The sequence below is a fragment of the Ctenopharyngodon idella genome, chromosome 17 (genome assembly GCF_019924925.1).
Source record: "Ctenopharyngodon idella isolate HZGC_01 chromosome 17, HZGC01, whole genome shotgun sequence".
In the NCBI taxonomy this organism is placed as follows: Eukaryota; Metazoa; Chordata; class Actinopteri; order Cypriniformes; family Xenocyprididae; genus Ctenopharyngodon; species Ctenopharyngodon idella.
In genome coordinates, this window is record NC_067236.1 from 6,831,726 (window position 1) to 6,854,377 (window position 22,652).

General features: G+C 37.7%; 2 long non-coding RNA genes across 2 annotated transcripts; both read right to left on the reverse strand.

Annotated features, from left to right (window-relative positions):
- Positions 1–488: 488 nt before the first annotated feature.
- On the reverse strand, positions 489–1,523 carry LOC127498699 (uncharacterized). Its single transcript, XR_007925949.1, has 2 exons — positions 1,477–1,523; positions 489–1,078 (listed from the first exon to the last, which is right to left on the reverse strand). It is a non-coding gene; the product is annotated as an uncharacterized LOC127498699 (long non-coding RNA).
- A 344-nt stretch (positions 1,524–1,867) lies between these two features.
- LOC127498698 (uncharacterized) lies at positions 1,868–2,993 on the reverse strand. The gene is made up of 2 exons (XR_007925948.1): positions 2,799–2,993; positions 1,868–1,932 (listed from the first exon to the last, which is right to left on the reverse strand). It is a non-coding gene; the product is annotated as an uncharacterized LOC127498698 (long non-coding RNA).
- Positions 2,994–22,652: the final 19,659 nt, after the last annotated feature.

A 22,652-nucleotide genomic window follows, 5' to 3' on the forward strand; every position in this document is an offset into this window, starting at 1 on the left:
GTAATCCAGAAAGGTCCAAACGATTAGACTGTACAGAAATTGCAATCGACAGGTAATGCTAATACACACTAAATGCATGTAGTCACGCAATGCTGAATAATTATAATTTACACAGTTTGGTGTTGATTCAAGCTAAGCGATCATTAGATTTAATCACCATTGGTAGAGCGATTTATTGTAATGTTTCTTTTTCTCAGTTGGTCAGAACAAAAGTGGGGGACATGTTACTTACTTGTTCAGATGACGGTGAAAATAGAAAATTCTTATTTTGGTCATACTTCCAAGATGTAGAATCTGTGATTCGGATATACAGTGAATATCCACACCAGTGCGTTGACTGACAACCCACGATACTCCTCAAAACATTAGATTTATCCACGCTGAGAAGCTGTGCCAAGGCAGAACCCACGTAAAGATGATAATTCCGCAAATAACTGCAATTGCAGGTTTCAAACAGAGATGGCGTCAAAGAGGCAAAACTTATGGACTGCAGCTTTAAGAATAACTTTATTTTAGATGATAGCAAAGGTTATCTAAAATGTAAAAATAGTGAAATGAGCATGAAAAATTAAATATTTAATACTGGCAACATATCCAAAGCAAACCAATTAAAAAAACAAAAAACAGAATAGAACCGATAAATGGCAGATGTGAAAAATTAAAATTCTATTCTACTTGGTCAAAATAAATTTAATATTACTCTAAAATAAATAAATAAATGCATGCTACAAATGAATTATAATGTAACATTATTACAGCATGAAATTAATATTAATTTTGAGATTTGTTAAAGATTTCATTTAGCAGTGTTATTAAATTATTAGTGTCTTTTAAGATTAACTTTACATGAGTATAATTACAGTTCTTCACCCTAGTGTTAGTCCCGCTCGTCCGCAGGGTCTGCCTTTTCGCAAAGCTTTCTCCATTTGGCATGGTCGCGAGCGTTCTCCAGGGCAGCGCTGATGATCTTCATGTCTTCCTTCAGTTGGCTGAGCCACCGTGTCTTTGGTCATCCCCGTGGTTGGCATGCTTTGGAACTTAAGCACACTGAGGCCCAGTTTCACAGACAGGGCTTAGCCTAAGACAAGATTAGGTCTTAGTTCAATTAGGGCATTTAAGTATCTTTTATAAACGTTCACTAGAAAAACACATTACTGGTGCATCTTGAGACAAAACAATGACACTGACATATTTTAAGATATGGCAGTACAAGTTACTTTCAGTCAAAACAGCTCAAGTATGCATTTTAGTCTAGGACTAGCTTAAGCCTTGTCTGTGAAACCAGGGGTGAGTGTAATTACAATAACCATTAGATATTTCACTCTGCAATCCAATAAAATCAATTAAAATACATTATTTTAATTCTGATAACCCAAATGGTTCCAAAATATCATGCCTCTCTAACTCTAACATGACAGGCTACTCAATTAAAGTTAAAAAGGAAAGAGCAAAGTGTAATAAATACAGTTCTGTCACCTTCAACTGCAGTGTTCCTAAACATCTTTTGTGCTGCACTCCTCCTGCATAAACAAACATGTCAACTGTGACTAGGCCAACACTGATATTTCAATTTGAGTGCATTTAAATAATTTATAGTCCTGATGTCTTTACACTTGCCTGGTGAATGTTTGATTGTGCTTTCATCACCACCAAATTCTTGCAGGTTCCTCTCTCATGAAATGGCCCTCACATTAATTATTGAATGTAATTACAGTATTTTGAAGGTAAAAAATGGATTTTCACCCACTCGTGTTGCAGCATTTCCTTGGGAGGGCATTGCAGACTCACTTTAAATTCTTAAGTACTTAACTGAGTTGAAATAAATCTTGTTCTGTTGTGATTTTCTCTCGCAGTGGAAAGATAAGGATGGGATGAGGGGACAGGGCGGAGAAACGACTCTTCCTGTAGCCATCAATACGCTCATCAATACAACTGCAACACAAGATCAGAGAGTCTCCCACACACACACACGCACATTAGCGAGTAAAGATTTTCTTTCTTTGTTTATTCAACGAATGAAAACAATTTAAGGAAGACATGGTATGAAATATAATGCTCTATATTATATTTAAATATAATTTAATATGTTTATTGTATAAATCTATATATCTATCTTACAGGCAATATGTATTAATACAGTAATCTTGAAAAAAATTAAAGCTGACATGTCCATTTTCTTTATGAGAAAATCTGACTTTTTCCGTGTTTAAGTGCTATAATAGGGTCCCCGGTGCATCTACCAACCCGGAAAACGTGAAAAAGGACAACCCAGTAACTTTGTTTAGGCAATCCTTTCTCTGCAAGCATGTGAAAAAACGAGCTGCTCAGATTTCGCTCCCCTTGTGAGGTAGGAAGGGGATCTTATTATAATATTACTACCCCTTAATCTGCAAGTTTCCACTCACGGCGCCGTCATTTTGTTTGTCAACGGCTCTGGCGTGTACAAGTCTAAGGCCGTGGCAAAAGTTCAAGCAAAGCATGCTAACTGTTCTGTTGTTGGCTGCACAGACAAGCACAGGAAACTATTTAGAGTCTCGTTAGTTTGGATAGCCTGCAAGTTGACCCTAGCAAGCTCGACTGCTAAAAAAGGAGCATTTCTGCCCGAGCAATATTTTGAAGAAAAAAAAAAATAGACCATTCACAGCATTTGGCAGCAATCATAAACATTAGCCTGGTGTGTATGGCTCTGTTTGGCAAACAGGTATGCTAGGGTTTTGCACAAAAGATTAACATGACGGCACATGCTAGTTAATGAGTTGAATCAACTCCACAGCAACTACATAAATTTATCCACTAACCGTTCAGAAACAAAGTAGTAACTTCTTCCTGAAGCCAACTTTCCACTGCGCACGACAAACGACAGCCGTTGGACCGGAAGTCATTCTTTTCCAAGGGAGAGTAGTACGGGGGCTGCGTGGAGTTCCGATCATATGCGAATGCGGAAATTTCGGATCCGATTTGAGCTTCGGATGCGTTGAAATATTTGAACTTCTGCGGCTAGACCGTATGCGACCGGCCGACCGGATATGATGTATTCTAATCAAAACTATGAGCGCTAAGTTAGAATTACCAATACTTTAACATTATTCTGTAAACACTATTTGTCAGAATTATAATTATAAATCTTTTTTTTTTCTGACATAATTATTAATAACCGCCATTTTACAGAAATAGTGTTTACAGAATAACGTTAAAGTGTTAAAATATTGGTAATTCTAACTTTGCGCTCATAGTTTTGATTAGAATACATCATATCCGGTCGGCCGGTCTCATACAGTCTAGCCGCAGAAGTTCAAATCGGATCCGAAATTTCCGCATTCGCATATGATCGGAACTCCACGCAGCCCCCGTACTACCCTCCATTGGAAATGAATGACTTCCGGTCCAAAGGCTGTCGTTTGTCGTGTGCAGTGGAAAGGCAGCTTTAAGGCTGAACAACGCTACTGACAATCGTCACTTTGGCTGCATGTGAGATTCTCCAGCTTTGTTGTTGATGAGCAACCAAAGCGCGAACTCCACCCTCTTTGGAATGCGGACAGCAGCTCATTTGCATTTAAAGGGACACACACAAAAACGGCATGTTTTCGCTCACACCCATATAGGGGCATTTGACAAGCTATAATAAATTATCTGTGGAGTATTTTTAGCTGAAACTTCACAGACACACACATTCTGGGGACACAAGAGACTTATATTCCATCTTGTAAAAGGGGCATAATAGGTTTACAGCCCAAACATTTAAACAACACTGTGGTTCTATGGTATTTTCTACACGTTTTTAGCATCCCGATAGAAACATTTACTTATCCACTTGTGCGAGTTTGAGGCGAAACTATCAGCTGGCAAAATCAATGGCAAATGGGGTGAGTGGAAATGGTTTTCATCCATTCTCTATATCGCTTTCTCCCATGTATGGTCACAGGAACGTTGGAGCTTATCCCTGCATCTCAGGCCAAAGGCAGGGAAATACACTGGATAGCTGGCCAGCCCCTCACAAGGAAACTTGTTTGAAAACATTATTGTTCATTTAGTAGTGCTAGTGCTGCAAAAATGACATACTTGAACTTTAATTAAACGGCCTTTGGGTCAGACCATAACAAGAGGTAGTCATTATTTCCTGGTGAAGTGGAATTGGGCCAAATTAACCAGTCCACACAAAGGATGAGAGGACAGTGCAGGAGGTAATGGGGTCATGCATATGCAGTCATGGTTCTCACAGATGTACAGATTTAGAAGAGCTTAAATCATTTTATTTCAGCCCTCAGTTATCATTTTATAGCTGCGGGAGCCATAAAAGTCATCTCAAATACTGAATTAATAACAGTCCTGTTCTTGTCCTTCCCAAAATGTGAAGCATTACAGACATGGAAATGCAGAACCACACACAAAAAACGTTTTGTTGAATGAATATATTATTATATCAGGAAGCAGTGCAGTACAGGTGTGTATGATACTTGTATGTGTGAAAATGTGACAGAGAGAAGCGAAATGTTTTCAAGCACAACTACAGCTGTCTCAACATCTGTCTGGGCTCATTAAAAGCTGAGAAAAGCCCACATCTCTCTCCCTCTCTCTCTATGGGAAACCCTGTGAACTACCTGTTTAAAGTAAAGAGAAAATATATTGACATCACATGAACCTTCATACAAAGAAGCTGCTGGATTACAAGACATCCAGCAGCTTTTGCCCAGAAAACATATTCTTCTTTATCGCCACCTGGAGGAAGGTGCACAACAGTAAAATGGGTTGTTTTCCTTGCATTTTATTTTGCATTTTCAATTTTTATTTTATGGGATATACAATCAATCAGTACTATATTTGGTTATCAGCTGATAATATATATATTTTTTAATTAAATTAACCCCTGGTTTCACAGACAAGGCTTAAGCTAGTCCTAGACTAAAATGCACGTTTGAGCTGTTTTAACTGAAAGCCACTTGCACTGACATATCTTAAAATATGTCAGTGTCATTGTTTTGTCTCTGTTTTCTTCTAGGGTACGTTTATAAAAGCTACTTAAATGCCCTAATTGAACTAAAGCCTAATCCTGGTTTAGTCTAAGCCCTGTCTGTGAAACCAGGCCTAAATAATTTAATTTGGGTATTTAAATTAAACAATTTAATTTAAACACATCACATACATTTTTAAAAATAAAAATTTATTAACAAATCTCAAAATGAATATCCATTTTTCAAACTTTACATTTAATGTTGTGGCTGGTGGAGTACAAATCTAAGTTAGTTGTTTACATAGGTAGGAAAACACAAGAGAATTTTTAAATCTCCAGAGCCCTTTTACCCCTTAGGGACAATAATGCTGTCACACAGAGGCACAGTCACTGTCTCACCTCACTACACTCAATTTTTCCCTGTCAAGCCAATGCAGTATGTCTGTTGAATTGGTCAGTGCCGAGTATTGCGAGGTTTATAGGGTGAATCCTTTGAGAATGAGAACCAATCTAAGTAATCCAGCTACATGATGGGATTTTCACACACCACTGGAACTTTACCTCTGCATTGAATGTTTAAAATTCAGAATAAAATGTGCTGCAAATGACTGGCACTGCAACAGAGCACCATATTATTTCATTACAGATGTCCTCTGCTGTTCAACTGCCTTTATTTTTGATTCAGTGGGAAAGGTTTTTATTTATGTGCTGCTACGTAATTATTCAGACAACTATTAATTGCTCTTAAAGACTCACTTAGTGTTAATTTATGAATCTAAAGCACTTTAAAAACAATGTGCACTTCTGGGTCTTTAGGGTTGCTGAACTGTTATTAATAAAGGCTAAGACTCAAAGTTTAATACACACTGTGATAATCTGTTTAAAGCTGGGCTAGATTAGAGTTACGATCATTTAGAAAGAGAAAGAGTTTGAAATAACATGCTATATTAATACTATTTATGAAATGCAGTATACTCTGCAAAATAAAGAAAAATTGTATGCATGGAATAACAGGACGAGCTACTATATTTGACCAAAAATGCAAAACAACTAATTATTATTGCAATACCTGGACACTATTTGCTATAGCATACTACTTTTTGAAAGGTTCAGTGTTTCATAGAACATGCAGCTTTACATGCTACTTCTTTATAAAAAATTTAAAAAAAAAGTATACTGTATACAGTATATGCAACACTGTTTGCAGTAAGCAAGCATGCTATTCTAAACAGCCAGGAGAGAGAGTAACAGCATTATACCATCTGTCATGATGATGGACAAAGAAAGGAATACCCCTGGATGTGTGTGTCTGTGCTCTATGGGTGTGCGGTCAGACAAATGACTCAGCAGTCTCACGCATGGCCTGCTGGACGATTGAACAAGTGTGTGTGTGTGTGTGTGAAAGGGGAGTTTGATGTCAGCGCTGCAGGTGATATAATGCAGGCAATCCTGTTAAGTGCAAGTCAAAGATTCCATTTGGAAAATGAGATGCAACACCACAGATAAGCTAATCGAAATGACACAGCCTTGGCACTGTGATCAGTGGTATCTTCCCTCATGCTATGGGAAACCAGGGAAATGCAACACATTTTGTTGTTTTAATGACTATATCTCATTGATTTTTTATTTATTTATTTTTTTTGGAGGCATGTGTCTCAAACTTTAATGTTATCTTCACATATTTATCTGCTGCAAATTAAAGTAGTTTCAACAATTTACAGATAAACTATGTAAATTAATGTCAAGGACTAAGAGTGCTTTCAACCTGTGCATTTTAGAGCTAACAGAAAAGATCATTTTAATTTTTGTGCATGAATTGACACATTTAATTTGCACAAAATAGTGTTTATATGGTAATCAGAGTAGACAGAGACCAAAAGAGTGAAAATGTGGGAGAAAACTATAAAATGGCTATAGCTTTGGTTCAGATAACTGTCCATGGCATTTCAATTAATTCTCCATGGGAGCAATGCAGCAGTATTAAAGGGTTAGTTCACCCCAAAATGAAAATTCTGTCATTAATTACTCACCCTCTTGTCGTTACACACCCATAAGATCTTTGTTCTTCTTCGGAAGACAAATTAAGATATTTTTGATGACAGAATGCTGTCAGATTTCCTTCCATTGACTGCCTTTGCAACTTCCACTTCCATGAGAACCTTATTGGTTATGCAGCACGTTTGAGCTTCTGAAAGAGGTTTGTTCTCGCGTGTGTAGCAGGCTTGGTTGAGCTTCTGCTTATGTTCACTGATCAATGTTTACATGCGAGTAAAAGCCTAAATTAAATCTTTTCGTCACAACAATCGATTCTCTTCAGAAAATTTGGACTAAACCACTCAATTCATATTAGTTTTCAGATCTCTTTATGAAGTTTTTGAAGCGTCAAATGGAAGTTGCAAAGACAATCGATGGAAGGAAATCTGACAGCATTCTGTCATCGAAAATATCTTAATTTGTCTTCCGAAGAATAACGAAAGTCTTACGGGTGTAATGACATGAGGCTGAGGATTTCACAACAGTTTCAAGCTGAAAATTTTGTGAATGTGACCACACCTTTACGGTGACCATTGTGGGATTGACATACATAGAAACTAAGCTGTAACAGTCAAAACTGATGTTTAAATATTGAAAAGCCTTTCAAAAACCACAGTCAACCCAGAGAAATGCAAATGAAAAAAAAAAAAAAAAAAAGGTTGATATTTATAAGGGCATAATGGTTAAGCGATGTGCCTTAACCATAAATTCATTCCATGGTAATCATTACAATTCAGATTCTCATTCTAGGATTAAATAAATAAATAAATAAAAAATGCTGTAAACATATTTTGCCCTCCTGCTGAGTTGAATATCTCCTGAACCATGTTTATGCATTAAATTGTGTTACACTGCCTAGAATCTTGACCCCTCTGGCCCATTGCAACTGAGGCAACAAAAAAATTATGGAACTGATCCATAATGAGTCAAAGGCTTGATGCTTCATAAATCATTCATAAGCCAAGATTCAGCTCTTTTTCAGTTTTGCATGTTTCTCTTATCGGAACAAATCTCAAGGGTAATCTGTCCTTACACACACACACACACACACACACACACAGAGAGAGAGATAGAGAGAGAGAGAAACACTGCCTAAGAGAAGCATCAGCCATTTTCAATGCATTTCATCAGAGGGTCATAATGCATTTTGCCTTCTCAAAATGCTATAATTTGTGAAAAATAAACCTTTACTGCCTCATATTGTTGCGTATGGACCTCACCTCATCTCATCCCAGAATGAATGTGAATTAATATATTTCTGCAGTGAATGATGAATTGTAAACATTTTCCTCACAGGATTGAAAGGAAAGTTAGTATTTGCTAAGTGTCAACTTGGGAATTTTCAAGCAGGATATTATGCTTGAAAAAACAAAAAAAAAACAACAACTACTAACTCTTTATTCAAAAGTATAATATCACAAACTCAGCAGACATTCATTCCTTTCATTTACAACAAGAAAGACAACCTAACAAATATGCGAAATCATGATGAATTAAATGAAATATTTGAATCAACAGGGTCAAGGACATATAAAAGAATACTTGTTTAGCAACCGACTATTACGCAGAAATCTGATTTCATGGCTGAACCGCTATGCAAGATGGCAGAAGATGCAACAGTGTATAAAAAAAGCATTTGACCTAAAACATTCGGTAGCTGAGAGCTGCGGTAACATTAGCCTGAAAGCGCTAGGCTGACGTATTTAGCTGCTTTAGCTACTTGGCCTGATGCCAGCTCTGCTCTCCTCAGCTTTACGTTAAATCCATTAGAGCAGAACATGATTAAACTACAAAATCCACAATGTGCCCCTACTGCATTTGCCCAAGCATTCCCTTGTTCATGGTTGAGACAAGAAGGGACAGAAAATGAATTAAGGGGGGAAAAAAGAAGATAGGACAGTATTGAGATGGCAGTCTGTGCTAATTTGGAGCTAGCATGTCATGTTTCATCCCACCCTTACAAAAAAAGTACTTGGTACAGCGCTGGATTGGAGGATAATACAATAATACTTTGATTTATGCAACAGCACTGAATGATTACCATCAGTGTTAGGAGTGACGCATAACAAGTAACATTAGTTTATTTTATTGAGTTTATTGAATGACGCCTCTTCCATGTTGAGAGAAATCAAGTGCAGAGGCATTGTGTAAACATGATGGTTATTATAGTTCTAGACTATTAGAATATTACGCAAATTAGCAATAATTAAATATGTTAAATAATCCAAATATACTTTGTGTATTTAATCTCACTTTATTAACCAATGTCTTTGCTGCTGACCTTCAATGATCCGAACCAACCATACCAATGAGCAAAAATGACTTTAGACAAACATCACATTTGTTTCTTTTTTATTCTTTTTTTGCTTAAGAGTGAAGTGTCATCTCCTGTGTCCTATTTTTCTGTGATCCACGTCAGCTGAAAGGTTCGTTTGTGCTGCGTCCTCTACTGTACAGATGTGGATTTGCATTTCTTTTAGCCTGAGTACATTTTACATGTATACAAAAACATTATAGAATACATCCATGTGGCATGGTAACCCTATTTATTGACTTTCCTATTATTTTTGTACTAAGCTATTGGTATTTTCTATCCGCTAATCCTAATGCCAAATCCACTGTCATACTCTTACACTAAACAAAACCCTCACAGAACCTTTCTGCACTTTTATATGTTCACAACTTTAGTCATTTTAGTATGTTATAAAGCCATAGGTGATTTCAGGTTTTACTATCCTTGTGGGGGATTTTTGGTCCCCACAATGTAGGTAAAACCTGACCCACACACATACCCGTACACACAGAGTGATTGTACTGTAATGGTTAAAGGATCTGGTTTTCTGACACAAAGAATTGTAGGTCAAATCAAGTAGGTGTGACCACAGAAATTGTGAGTTATTGAGATCACTATTCTGCCTTATCACTGCTGCACCCTTGAGCACGGCACTTTAACCTCAGGCAACTCCAGAGGGACCAACCCTGCAATTAGTGCACTGGAAATCACTGTGGATGGCAAACACATGCTAAATACTACCTAATAAGCACACGGCATCTGTGGCCTACAGAGAAGAATGTGATTGATTCATTTAACAGTCCTTCTGTCATTTTTCAGTCCCACTGGACACAACGGTGAGCATGCTTGCAGCTCCAACACATTAAATACTACTAGCTATGTGTACATGCAGTTTAATAATCTGTTGGTAATCCATTTGATAAGTACATGTCACATGATCTTTCAGAAATCATTCTAATATGCAGATTTGGTGCTCAAGAAACATTTCTTATTTTTATAAATGTTACAATTGTGATACGTTGCGTTACAGTAATACACTTTTTTCAGGATTCTTTGATTAATTTCAAAAGAACAGCATTTATAATTTTGAAATAGAAATCTTTTTTTAACATTGTAATTGTCTTTACTGTCATTTATAATGTAATTTAATGTAATAAAAGTATTAATTTCTTTAGAAAAATCTTTTATTTTTGAATGGTAGTGTGTACCCCTATATATAGCTGAGTATATTTAACGGTTTAAGCAGAAGACCCACTTTACAGACAGTCTGACCTGGTGGTCCCAGTTCACAATGAGTGTGCAAGAACCATTTACAGAGGTGTAAATTTGCAGGTGTGACTGTGGCTACGTGTGTGTGCCTCCAAGTTATATTTACACTCTGAGATACTGCTCATCCAATCCCTTCATCTCCTTTTTAAGTAGGGCACTGAGGTGCTTTTCTTGTGGGGAGTCTAATTCTCTCTCCCTGCTCTTCTGTTCTTTCTGATGACTGCAGCAGAATCAAAGTTTGAATGTGTTCTGGTTGGACTCCAGCATGTTAGACCGGCCTGATCTTTAAAACCCTATTATACTTATAGCTCGAAGCTACAACATCAAAGAGCCGTTGACTCCATCTGAGCTCTGCTTCAGCAACCTCCAATAACGCCTTCACAGTTGCCATCTGCCTCTCTTTCCTTCTTCAGTCTCTCTCTATCTCTGTCAACTACTCTGGACTGCCGTAGTGCTCGGTCTATCCTCCTGTTATCTGCTCAAATTGAACCCTGCGAAAAACAGAAACACCTGGCTGGTTTTCGAACTCTTCTCTGCCTGGTCCTGCCGTGATTCAGGAGGCCAGGAAACAGACAGGCGGGTCTTCCCCTCTGAGTGATTTATAAAGGTGCTCAGATGCGTGAAATGCCTACCGCATTACAGGTATCGAAGGTGCAGAGACAGGAGCGACAGCTGGAATCTCAGACCTAGAGGGAAAGAGATGTCCTCAGAGAAGAGGAAAAAGTCGATATTAAATGTCTCCTCTGTTTTCCATTCTTTTCTTGCACTGTCTTTAACTTCTCGAGTTCTCTTTCCTCGTTTAATCTATCCTCTAAGGCTTTCCTTCCCTCATTTCTCTCCCCACGTCCCTCCATTTAATCCTTCCTTTCCTCTCTCCTCCTCTTTTCCTCTGACAGTCTCTTCATAGATTCCATCCATCATCCTGAATCTGGGTGACGGTGCTCCGCTGGGCCATGGCAGGGCTCTTAGTGGATGGTGACGGGGAGCAATTGCCCTAGCCTTGAAGAGCACCACAGCAACGGTGAGTCTTCACATCCCATAGCATCCGGTTTAATGTTTAGGTCACCTTGGAGACAGGAAGAGGAGGGGTGTGTGACGAAAAGAATCTAGGGGAATCAAAGAACACTGATGAGAGTAATCAGATACCATTTGCCAAAAGGTTTAAATTAAATATTGCAAAGTGAAAAAGGAAATAACGTTAGCTGAGACTCACTTGGCGAACCGAAACAGTTTACAACAATGCTCGTATATTTTGATTGGGACAATTAGCTTAGAAGGAAGCTTAGGGTACGTGTCAGGCAGGTTGGTGTGAACAATAGGCTATTTGGCATTTAGCGGACACATTTCACCCATCTTAGTATCTCAGTGTGCCAGATGCAGGAACAGTCTGCCTCAAGCTTTCAGGAATTAAATGCCTTGCTAAACAGCACAATGTTTAGACAGTTGTTTCTGTTGCTCTCCAAATCACAGGATGCCCCCTGCTGGGATTGAATCTGAAACCTTTTGCCATCCAGTCCCTGTTTCTAAAATAAATAAATTAATAAAAAAGCACAGCTGGGCATTAGAATATGTTGAATTTTAGATACTGGGCTCCAGAATGGAATTTCCTTGGAGACTTTTTTTGGTCCACCAGAAAGCACTGGTTTTGCTAGGGAATAGCATGTGTTTGTAGGTCTACCACCAAATCCTTACATAACTAAACATTATAACCCCCTGAAAAAAGATCTGACAAACGACTAGGTGAAAAATGTCTGCCATCTTTGAGAATGGCCTCATTCACATCAACATGGTATTTCTAAAACCATAGAGGTGCAAAAATAATACATATAATGCATACGGTAATCAGGACAAACTAAAACGCAAGAAAAGAAAATCTATTTTACAATTACGGCTGTTCATTTTAAGCAATTAGTCGACTAATCGCACGTTTATTAATAAATCATAAATCATAATAAAGAGGCTTTAATGCCTACATAGCTTAATCAGCACTCAAGCGCACACATAAAGCTTGCCACAGCGCACCGCCAGAAGTAATGATTATGAATGTGTCAGGGAAAAACAGCATGGAGACTGCTTTAACATTTTAATAATTTATTGATAAACTAGTGATTTCTGTATTTTCTCGCCTATGGACACACCTATATGCACGTTTCGTACGGATTACATAACCTGAGAATATTTGTTTTCCATTTGAATTGGCTCAGTTAAAAGTAGACATTTCACTTTCTATTGATATATTTTTCATGTCTGTGAGGCAAGTTTACTTGGAGTTTCGGTTCTTTTTTTTTTTTTTTTGGCACTCAGATTCACAGAGAGAGACGGCAGAAATCACACCCTGTTTGCTTTCATTATTTTACAAAAGCACAACGTTTTGTTGTTATTGTGAGTGCACACAAATAAAAGTAGACTCTTCACATATTCAAAAGATGTATTACTCTTATCTGTATGACCAAAAATGACAAAGTATTTTAAGTGCAAGTGATCGCACCGGCGCCTCCATGTTAGCTGTCATGAAGTAAACGCGCTACTATTCAGCTTTCACACTCCGCACAAATGCTTGAATAGTGCACATCTTTCTTGGTTAATGTTAAAACAAGTGGCCATGTAAAGTTGCTACTACTTACATGTTTCAGATGATGAGCCATATTTGAGGTTGATGAATGATACGCGAGCGTTTGGATGTCCTGTCCGATGTACTGTAATTACCACATAGACCAGCCGTTAAGGATCTGTCTGTCACAGATTGCGTGACTTCGCCCTTTCCTGTGATTTTTTTCCTCCTGCAATTAAGTGACTAATACAATTTTGGTCGACTAAGCCTCTTCTCGTAGACAAACGGTTAGTCGACTATTAGGGGGCAGCCCTAGTTACAATCCAGTTTAACTTTTTAGAAGGGATTATTTAGCTACTAGCCCATATCATTTGGTACTCAGGATAACAACGTATCTGAAGTAATAGATACAAACATCATAGACAAATATGAGGAATGAGGGAAAGAAACTGTTATAGCAGGTTTTGACACTGTAATTCTGTAAAATGACAGCTCCTCAATAATGTCAATAATTAAAGCATGTGTTTGTACAGTATGTTTCCTGTGGCCAGTCTGTCAGAGGTGAGCAGAGCAGATTGATGTGTGGCCCTTGTGTGGCCCTCTGCTGCTCTGCTGCAAGTGGTGCAGTCCTGTGCCCACACACCTCAGGCGTGAAATCACAGCAGGTGGCTGCACTTTCTGCGGGACTTCAGAGTGGCCAAGTGCCAACATGAATAAATGCCAGAGCACAAGGGCAAAATACCCAGGGGAGACATTTTGTTGTTTGTTTTTTTATTTAAGACATCAGCTGAGTGTCTTCTAGTGTATGATTGTGTGTTTGTATGTATGTATGTGTCTAACTAAGAATTAATAAAAATACAATTTTAGGAGTGTATTTAAAGTGATATGTCAGCTATGGAATCTTTGAATGTGTATGTCTTGGAACTTGAAATGAAACAAAATTTGAAATGGCACCAAAGTGCACCCTGCTTTATTTTTCGACATTTACTGTACATCAATTATAATTTATTTATTGTATCTGCAACAAAATCTGCAAAGATTTTGTCAGAGAAGGCCCAGTCTTTGAAACTCCTGAGATAGATCAATTTCATAAAAGTCAAGAGCTCCTAAAAATCAATATTTAATTATTACACTTAGTTTCCAACACACACACACCTCAGCATACACCCAAGACAACATCTCAACAGACACACACATAGCCATCTGTTCACCGTTTGTGTGTACATATTTGTGTGTATGTGTGTGTGTGCGTGTGTATGTGTAATTTATAGTACTTATAAAAGTCTTAAGGTATGTAAAATGACAAAATATCACATCTAAATAAAACTGCATTAAAATTTCAATTAAAGGTGGACCTCTGGATCGGCAACCTTCAATAAACCTGGAGTTTATTGAGGATTTGTTAATTAATGATCTGAAATATTACTTAGTGATTATTAATAGATAACAGTAGCAAATAAAAAGCAATAAAAAACAATTTTTTTTTTTAAATTCATAACTATTTTAAATACATATATGTATTTATATATATAATTTGTTTTTGATAATACTATGGTTAAAGGGAAAATTCACTCAAAAATGAAAATTTGGTGTTAATTTACTCACCCCCAGATGTAGAGGTGTACACAAGATGTCTTTTTTCTTCATCTGAACAGTAAAAGTGTCTTTTTTTTCTTCATTTGAACAGTAAAGAAGATTTTTAGCTGAAACTGTGGTCCTTGGTGATTCATATGTGATTCAAATCAATGGCTACCATCACTTTAAGAGTCAAAAAAACATATACAGGAAAAACAAAATGAATATCCATGGCTCCTGATGATACATTGAGGTGTTACAAAGTGAAACGATCCCTCTGAATTGCTCTGAATCTTATTTATAATATTACCTGTAATCCACAGCCTCGGCAAACGGTCCTGAACGCGTTCATGGCAGTCTGGAATGCGAGCTTCCTGTTGCATTATTAAGTATACTGTTCTACTGAGGAAAAAAATAATTACCTACAGTGCATCTTGGATGGCCTGAGGGTGAGTAAATTAACAGGGTTCCATTTGCCTTAAACCCAGAAACCATTGAAACACTGCAAACTGGAACATGAATTTACACTGTACTAAAAATTAAATATAAATATACAAAAACACAATACTGCTGAAAACACTTTGTGCTTTGGACCTTTTAGAAAATTTCATCCTTTCGTTAAGGTCAAACACACAATCTCTCCATTTCGGTTTCTTTTTCTTCCTGAGCAGGACGAGAGCGGTACAGTACGTGCAATAACATCTTCATGAGACTCAAGAGACGAGCGAAGTGGGTGGAATCTCACAGACAAGCACAAGATAGAGCCACTATATGGATTCTCTGATTTCATTTCCTCTCCCGCTGGTGTTCTCCCATTCTGCTCAAACCTTCCTCCCCTATCGTTTAGACTCTATCACACAATCTCTATCAATCTGAAGGGGTGAACCTCTTCACAGGAGTAATTTAACAGCCGGTTTATGTGTCGTCGTCCTGTGGAGATGACAGCGCTGTGCATGAATACTAGGGAAAAATAAAGGTGGTCGTTTATAGATTTGACTGGTATTAGATCAGCTGGTTTTCCAAAGGTTACATCTGTCTGAGAGCTCACTGGGGAATGCAGCGTGTGCAAAATATTCGAGAATGCAAGTTTCAGAGGATCAGCAGCCTTTTACAGGCAAAACCAGAAAAAAAAAAAAAAGTTAAAATCTAAGCCATTTGCACACTTGCATGCTGAATCTGGAATTAGAAAACCCTTTTGAGATGTCTTTTGTACTTGTTTTTGTAATTTGTTGTTCTATAGTCAATAAAAGTGACAGATTCTGGTCTAAAAATTCCTGATTAATTCCAGCTTCTGAACCAGAAAAGTTTTCTGACTGACTATTCTTGGTTCTGATCTAGTATTGCACATTAAAGTTTATGATCCGGTAACAGAACTTCAATGTTAGCGCCACTTTTGATCTACAGTTCGAGTTTAATAATCACTTTCTTGTATTTTATGTAAAATGTGGTTCTACCACGCATACATCTACTTACTTTTGCATTGACACAACAATGTATGGTAACATTTTACAATAAGATTTCATTAGTTAACATAGTTAACATGAACTAAGAATGAACAATACTTCTACAGCATTTATTAATCTTAGTTAATGTTAATTTCAACATTTACTAATACATTATTAAAATCAAAAGTTGTATTTGTTAACATTAGTTAATGCACTGAGAACTAACATGAACAATGAACAGCTGTATTTTTATTATCTACCATTGAAGGATTAGTTTACTTTCAAATGAAAATTAGCCCAAGCTTTACTCACTCTCAAGCCATCCTAGGTGTATATGACTTTCTTCTTTCTGATGAACACAATCGGAGATATTTTAATAAATATCCTGATGCATTCGAGCTTTACAATGGCAGTGAATAGGGGTCATGAGTGTGAACTGAAGAAAGTGCTTCCATCCACATCCAGACTGCCTTCTGTATTCAAGTTACGAAGAGAGTGTAAACTGGTGTCGCGTCAGTTACACTTTTTCCGTAAGTTGAATATGGAAGGCGTAGGACGTGGCGTAAGCTTTTTGAACTGAAAGAGTTTTACACTTTCTTTGTACACTGAATACAGAAGGGCGTCTGGCGGAAGCTAGATATTTTACTTCATAACTTGTTAAATATGGATATTTTTTTACACAAATGCATCACTTTGCTTCAGAAGGTCTTTATTAACCCCCCGGAGTACACGTTTATGATGGATGGATGTGGATGGAAGCACTTATACTCGTGACCCCTTTTCACTGCCATTATAAAGTTCGGATGCGTCAGGATATTTATTAAAATATCTCTGATTGTGTTCATCAGAAAGAACAAAATCATATACACCTAGGATGTCTTGAGGGTGAGTAAAGCTTGGGCTAACTTTCATTTGAAAGTGAACTAATCCTTTAACAAAGCTGAATAAATAATGTAACAAATGTATTGCTCATTGTAAGTTCATGTTAGTTAATACATTAACTTCTCAGGTTACACGTGTAATCATGGTTCCCTGAGAAGGGGAACGAGACGCTGTGTCCCCTAGAGGGCGCTATGGGGAATGCTTCTGGCATGACGGGTATCTGAAGCATGAGTCTAAACACGAACTTGACATTGGCCGGTGACAGACGATGACGTCACTACAGGTGTGGCTGTGCGTATAAAGATGTGCCTGTGAAATACTTCATCCTATTTCTTGTCTTCAGTAGACCGTTTGTCTGTGTATGAGTTAAGGAGCGAATATCATGGGGAAAGGCTCTATATACTCGATATACTATTACACATGCAATGACGCACACTATTACACTATTTACATTCACGTAAGACATAACCGACTGTGTTTATGTGAATACTCACTAACATTTCTCAACAAAATGTTATTAACGAGAGAGAATGCAAAGAAATCCATCTTCTAAACCATGCCTTTACCGAAATACAATTTGATATTAATGTTTATGTACAAATACCTACACAAACAATGAAATCAGGCTAAATAGTTAAGATCAAAATCAGTTTCCAATCTAGTATTCTATTTTAATGACAGTCTCAATCAGTATTCCAGTTTTTGCTAGTTCTGATCCAATATTCTAGATAAATGGCCATTTCTGGTCAAGCATTCCATATTAATGTTATTGTGTGATTCAGTATTCCAGATGAATGCAGTCTCACATTGACTGGTGTAGAATCTTTATTAGCTGCTGATAAATGACATTGCTGTAATAATGTCCTCCCAGCTATAATGACTCGCTTATTAGTGACACTGCACGCAAATGAGCATGTCTGTATGTGTGTGTGCAAATCTAAATAGCAGTTAATAGTTGAGTATCTGCTGTGAGTTGAGAGTATGTGTCTATCTCTCCCTCCATCTCTCTGTATCTGTTTTTCACTCAGTCCTCAGATCTCTCTCTCTCCCTCCTTCTTGACTGACATCTTATGTCAGTTTCCAGGGCCTGAAGCCAGAGAACAGAACTGCATGAGTCACTTTGAACGGAGCAACCATGCATTTACACACACCCACACAAATACGTTTGATTTTTATCATGGTGAGGACTTTCTATTGACTTAAATTCTTGTAATTTTGAGCTAATGATTTTCTATTCTTAAACTCTATATAACAGAAACCTTTCTGTATTTCTTCATTAAGTCACTATTTATAGTGTGTCTGTTAGGATGTATATTGTTGTCAATTTTTTTCTTCTTGAAAAAAAAATCTCTATGAATATTCTGTTAAATTCTAGAGAAAAATATGAGCACAAAGTATAGCTAAGTAAACCTACACACAAAATAACAGCCTCTTCCTGCAGACACAAGCAGTCACCATTCCCAGACATTAAATAGACAATTTTCTGCCAAAAACTAAACTATCTTTCCCACTTTTGCTCTTTGTGTATCATAGAGGAAAAAAGAAGTTTTATTGGCAAAATTGTACACCCCAGAGCAATTGAGGTAGAATATGAACTGGTATATTAAAAAAAAATAATCAATTACCGAAAATGCAATTGGTTAAAATAATAAAAAAAAAGAGAGTATAAATATGGTTTTGCGGCAAGAAACTACATGAACACTATGTATATTATGTATATACTGTATGTATATTACAAACATATATATATATATATATACACAGTATCTCACAGAAGTGAGTACACCCCTCACATTTTTGTAAATATTTTATTATATATTTTCATGTGACAACACTGAAGAAATGACACTTTGCTACAATGTAAAGTAGTGAGTGTACAGCTTGTATAATAGTGTAAATTTGCTGTCCCCTCAAAATAACTCAACACACAGCCATTAATGTCTAAACTGCTGGCCACAAAAGTGAGTACACCCCTAAGTGAAAGTGTCCAAATTGGACCCAAAGTGTCAATATTTTGTGTGGCCACCATTATTTTCCAACACTGCCTTAACCCTCTTGGGCATGGAGTTCACCAGAGCTTCACAGGTTTCCACTGGAGTCCTCTTCCACTCCTCCATGACGACATCACGGAGCTGGTGGATGTTAGAGACCTTGCGCTCCTCCACCTTCCGTTTGAGGATGCCCCACATATGCTCAATAGGGTTGAGGATGCCCCACAGATGCTCAATAGGGTTTAGGTCTGGAGACATTCTTTAGCAAGCCAGTGGTCATCTTGGAGGTGTGTTTGGGGTTGTTACCATGTTGGAATACTGCCCTGCGGCCCAGTCTTCGAAGCGAGGGGATCATGCTCTACTTCAGTATGTCACAGTACATGTTGGCATTCATGGTTCCCTCAATGAACTGTAGCTCCCCAGTGCCGGCAGCACTCATGCAGCCCCAGACCATGACACTCCCACCACCATGCTTGACTGTAGGCAAGACACACTTGTCTTTGTACTCCTCACCTGGTTGCCACCACACACTCTTGACACCATCTGAACCAAATAAGTTTATCTTGGTCTCATCAGACCACAGGACATGGTTCCAGTAATCCATGTCCTTAGTCTGCTTGTCTTCAGCAAGCTGTTTGCGGGCTTTCTTGTGCATCATCTTTAGAAGAGGCTTCCTTCTGGGACGACAGCCATACAGACCAATTTGATGCAGTGTGTGGCATATGGTTTGAGCACTGACAGGCTGACCCCCCACCCCTTCAACCTCTGCAGCAATGCTGGCAGCACTCATACGTCTATTTCCCAAACACAACCTCTGGATATGACGCTGAGCACGTGCACTCAACTTCTTTGGTCGACCATGGCGAGGCCTGTTCTGAGTGGACCTGTCCTGTTAAACCACTGTATGGTCTTGGCCACCGTGCTGCAGCTCAGTTTCAGGGTCTTGGCAATCTTCTTATAGCCTACGCCATCTTTATGTAGAGCAACAATTCTTTTTTTCAGATCCTCAGAGAGTTCTTTGCCATGAGGTGCCATGTTGAACTTCCAGTGACCAGTATGAGAGAGTGAGAGCGATAACACCAAATTTAACACACCTGCTCCCCATTCACACCTGAGACCTTGTAACACTAACGAGTCACATGACACCGGGGAGAAAAAAATGGCTAATTGGGCCCAATTTGGACATTTTTATTTAGGGGTGTAATCACTTTTGTGGCCAGCGGTTTAGACATTAATGGCTGTGTGTTGAGTTATTTTGAGGGGAAAGTAAATTTACACTGTTATACAAGCTGTACACTCACTACTTTACATTGTAGCAACGTATCATTTCTTCAGTGTTGTCACATGAAAAGATATAATAAAATATTTACAAAAATGTGAGGGGTGTACTCACTTTTGTGAGATACTCATATATATATATATATATATATATATATATGTTATCTTTTAGACTGAGATCATCTGCAAATTAAGTTTTCTTTTTGAGCTGAAGTGTGAGGGATTCAAATACAGCACTGTCTTGCATCTATAATACATGGAAAAACAAACAGTACTAAGGAAACAACAGCAATATAAAGCAGAGAAAACAGACATAAGAGAATAACCTAGACACCAGTTTGTGTAAAAGAGCCTAAGTGTAATTGTCAAGAGATCCTTGGTCCTTTACCCTGGTCATAAAGATTAGAAGATTTGCACAAATAAACAGGCATGCGGGTATGAAGCAAGCCAAGTCAGCACTTCCACTAACATTATTTCCTTCCTGGAAAAGCAAACCACAGGAAATAGATTTCTGACTGCAGGAGTAAGTGTGCTGCATACAAACAGACCTCATAATCAGGGCTCTCTCTGTGCGTGTTTGTGTATATTATAATAAATTATTTTATTTTATTTATTTTATTATTAATTAGTTTTTGTTCGGTTTTGCAGTAAAAAAAAAAATAAAAAAACTGAACATCCTTAAAACAAGATAGTACTTGAAAAGCAAAATTGTGTAAGATAATAAAACTAGTTTACATAGAAATTAGTTTTAAGCATAAATCTATAATAATTTTGAGAAGCAGGGAAAAATAAATAAATTCAGATTTCAGTCCTAATATCTCTAATATCTTGTTTTGAGTGAATTTTTTTTTTTTTTTTTTTTTCTGCTCACAAGACAAAATATTCATTAGGAAAATAATTTTTTCCAGTGTGAAATACACCCATAAGGTGGACCAAGTGTGACTCCATGTGGCACACCATGGTGAAACATGGCAACTTTTTTGTGGGACACATGATGACAGAAGAACTAATCCAAACCAACTGAAATTTTTCATTGGATGAAACAAGGAAGCAGAGCTTAAACAGTTTTCATCCAAACACAGATTCACTGATTTCATCTGCCCTGGCGCTGTATTTAATGCATTTTTATTACCGGTCTTTTCACATCATATCAAAACCATTAAAATCACCATACATAGAGTAACACACGGTTATGCAGTTGTGTGTGAAAATGGCTCGTCAGGATGTGATTTTTCCTCAATAGCTGTGCCGTGGACTCTGGAAATGAAGGTCTGACGGGGAGGGACTGGCTTTGCCTCATTCGTGAGGGGAGTGTTAAAAACGCTATAAAGTTGGTAATGGAATGAAGGGAGCATAAGAAAAATAAATGGAGGGTGAGAAGGAGAGGAAGAGGGAGAGAATGCCAGTACTCTTGGGGTGTGACGGCTGAGATATGAAGGTCGTTGTTCGTTTGTGTCTGTACAGCGTAGAGGGTCAGTGTCATTAAAGGCAGTGAGGCATTGAGGTTACATAGCCATGAAAATAGGCAAGATACTGATCATACACACAGACACACACAAATATAGTTATCACTGGGAGATGCAGAAGCAAAAATGTGTAGTGACAGAATCAAAACATGATATACTGTCTGACATAAAATGATAAAAAAACACAGATAGAGAGGTCAGAATACCAGCTGAAAAAAATCCCAACTGAACAGGTAAGGATTGTGTGGATACAAAAGATGTTTTGAAGAATATTCACGTTGAAAGCAGCAGTGACCAGAGGCTGTCAAGTTCAAAAAAGAACAAAAAAGCACCATGAAAGAAAAAGCACATAAAAGTAGCATATGTCTAAGGCTCTATATTCCATACAGCTTTGCATGAGGAAAAGACCAAAATTTATGTAGGGATGGACCAATATGGCTGAGAAGCGATAATCAACAGTTTGTTGTAGCCAATAATAATAATAAATACATGGTAGTAGGAATCAGTAAAAACATCAAGTTTGGATAGTCACGTGTCTGTCACTTCAGAATTAAATTCAAAAAAATTATATACTTTTTAACCACAAATGCTCGTCTTGTATATACTTTTTTTTTTTTTTTTAGAAAATGGCAGATTGTTTCGCTAGATACCTCATCTTATTCGCATTTCGCTTATTCCTCATCTGGGATCATGTAGAACCTTTTGAATCTACACTGAAACTGTAATTTGGACCTTCAGCCCATTGGTAGCCGTTGAAGTGCCTTCATGCCTTGAATGTAACTCTACACGCTTGCCTCATTTATTATACAGGGATATATGAATATGCTAATTAGCACCGCCTCCACTCACTTGCACAAGCTCAAGAAATCCACTCGATCAACTTACTGAGGTAAACGCTGCACAATGGTAACACTTTTTAT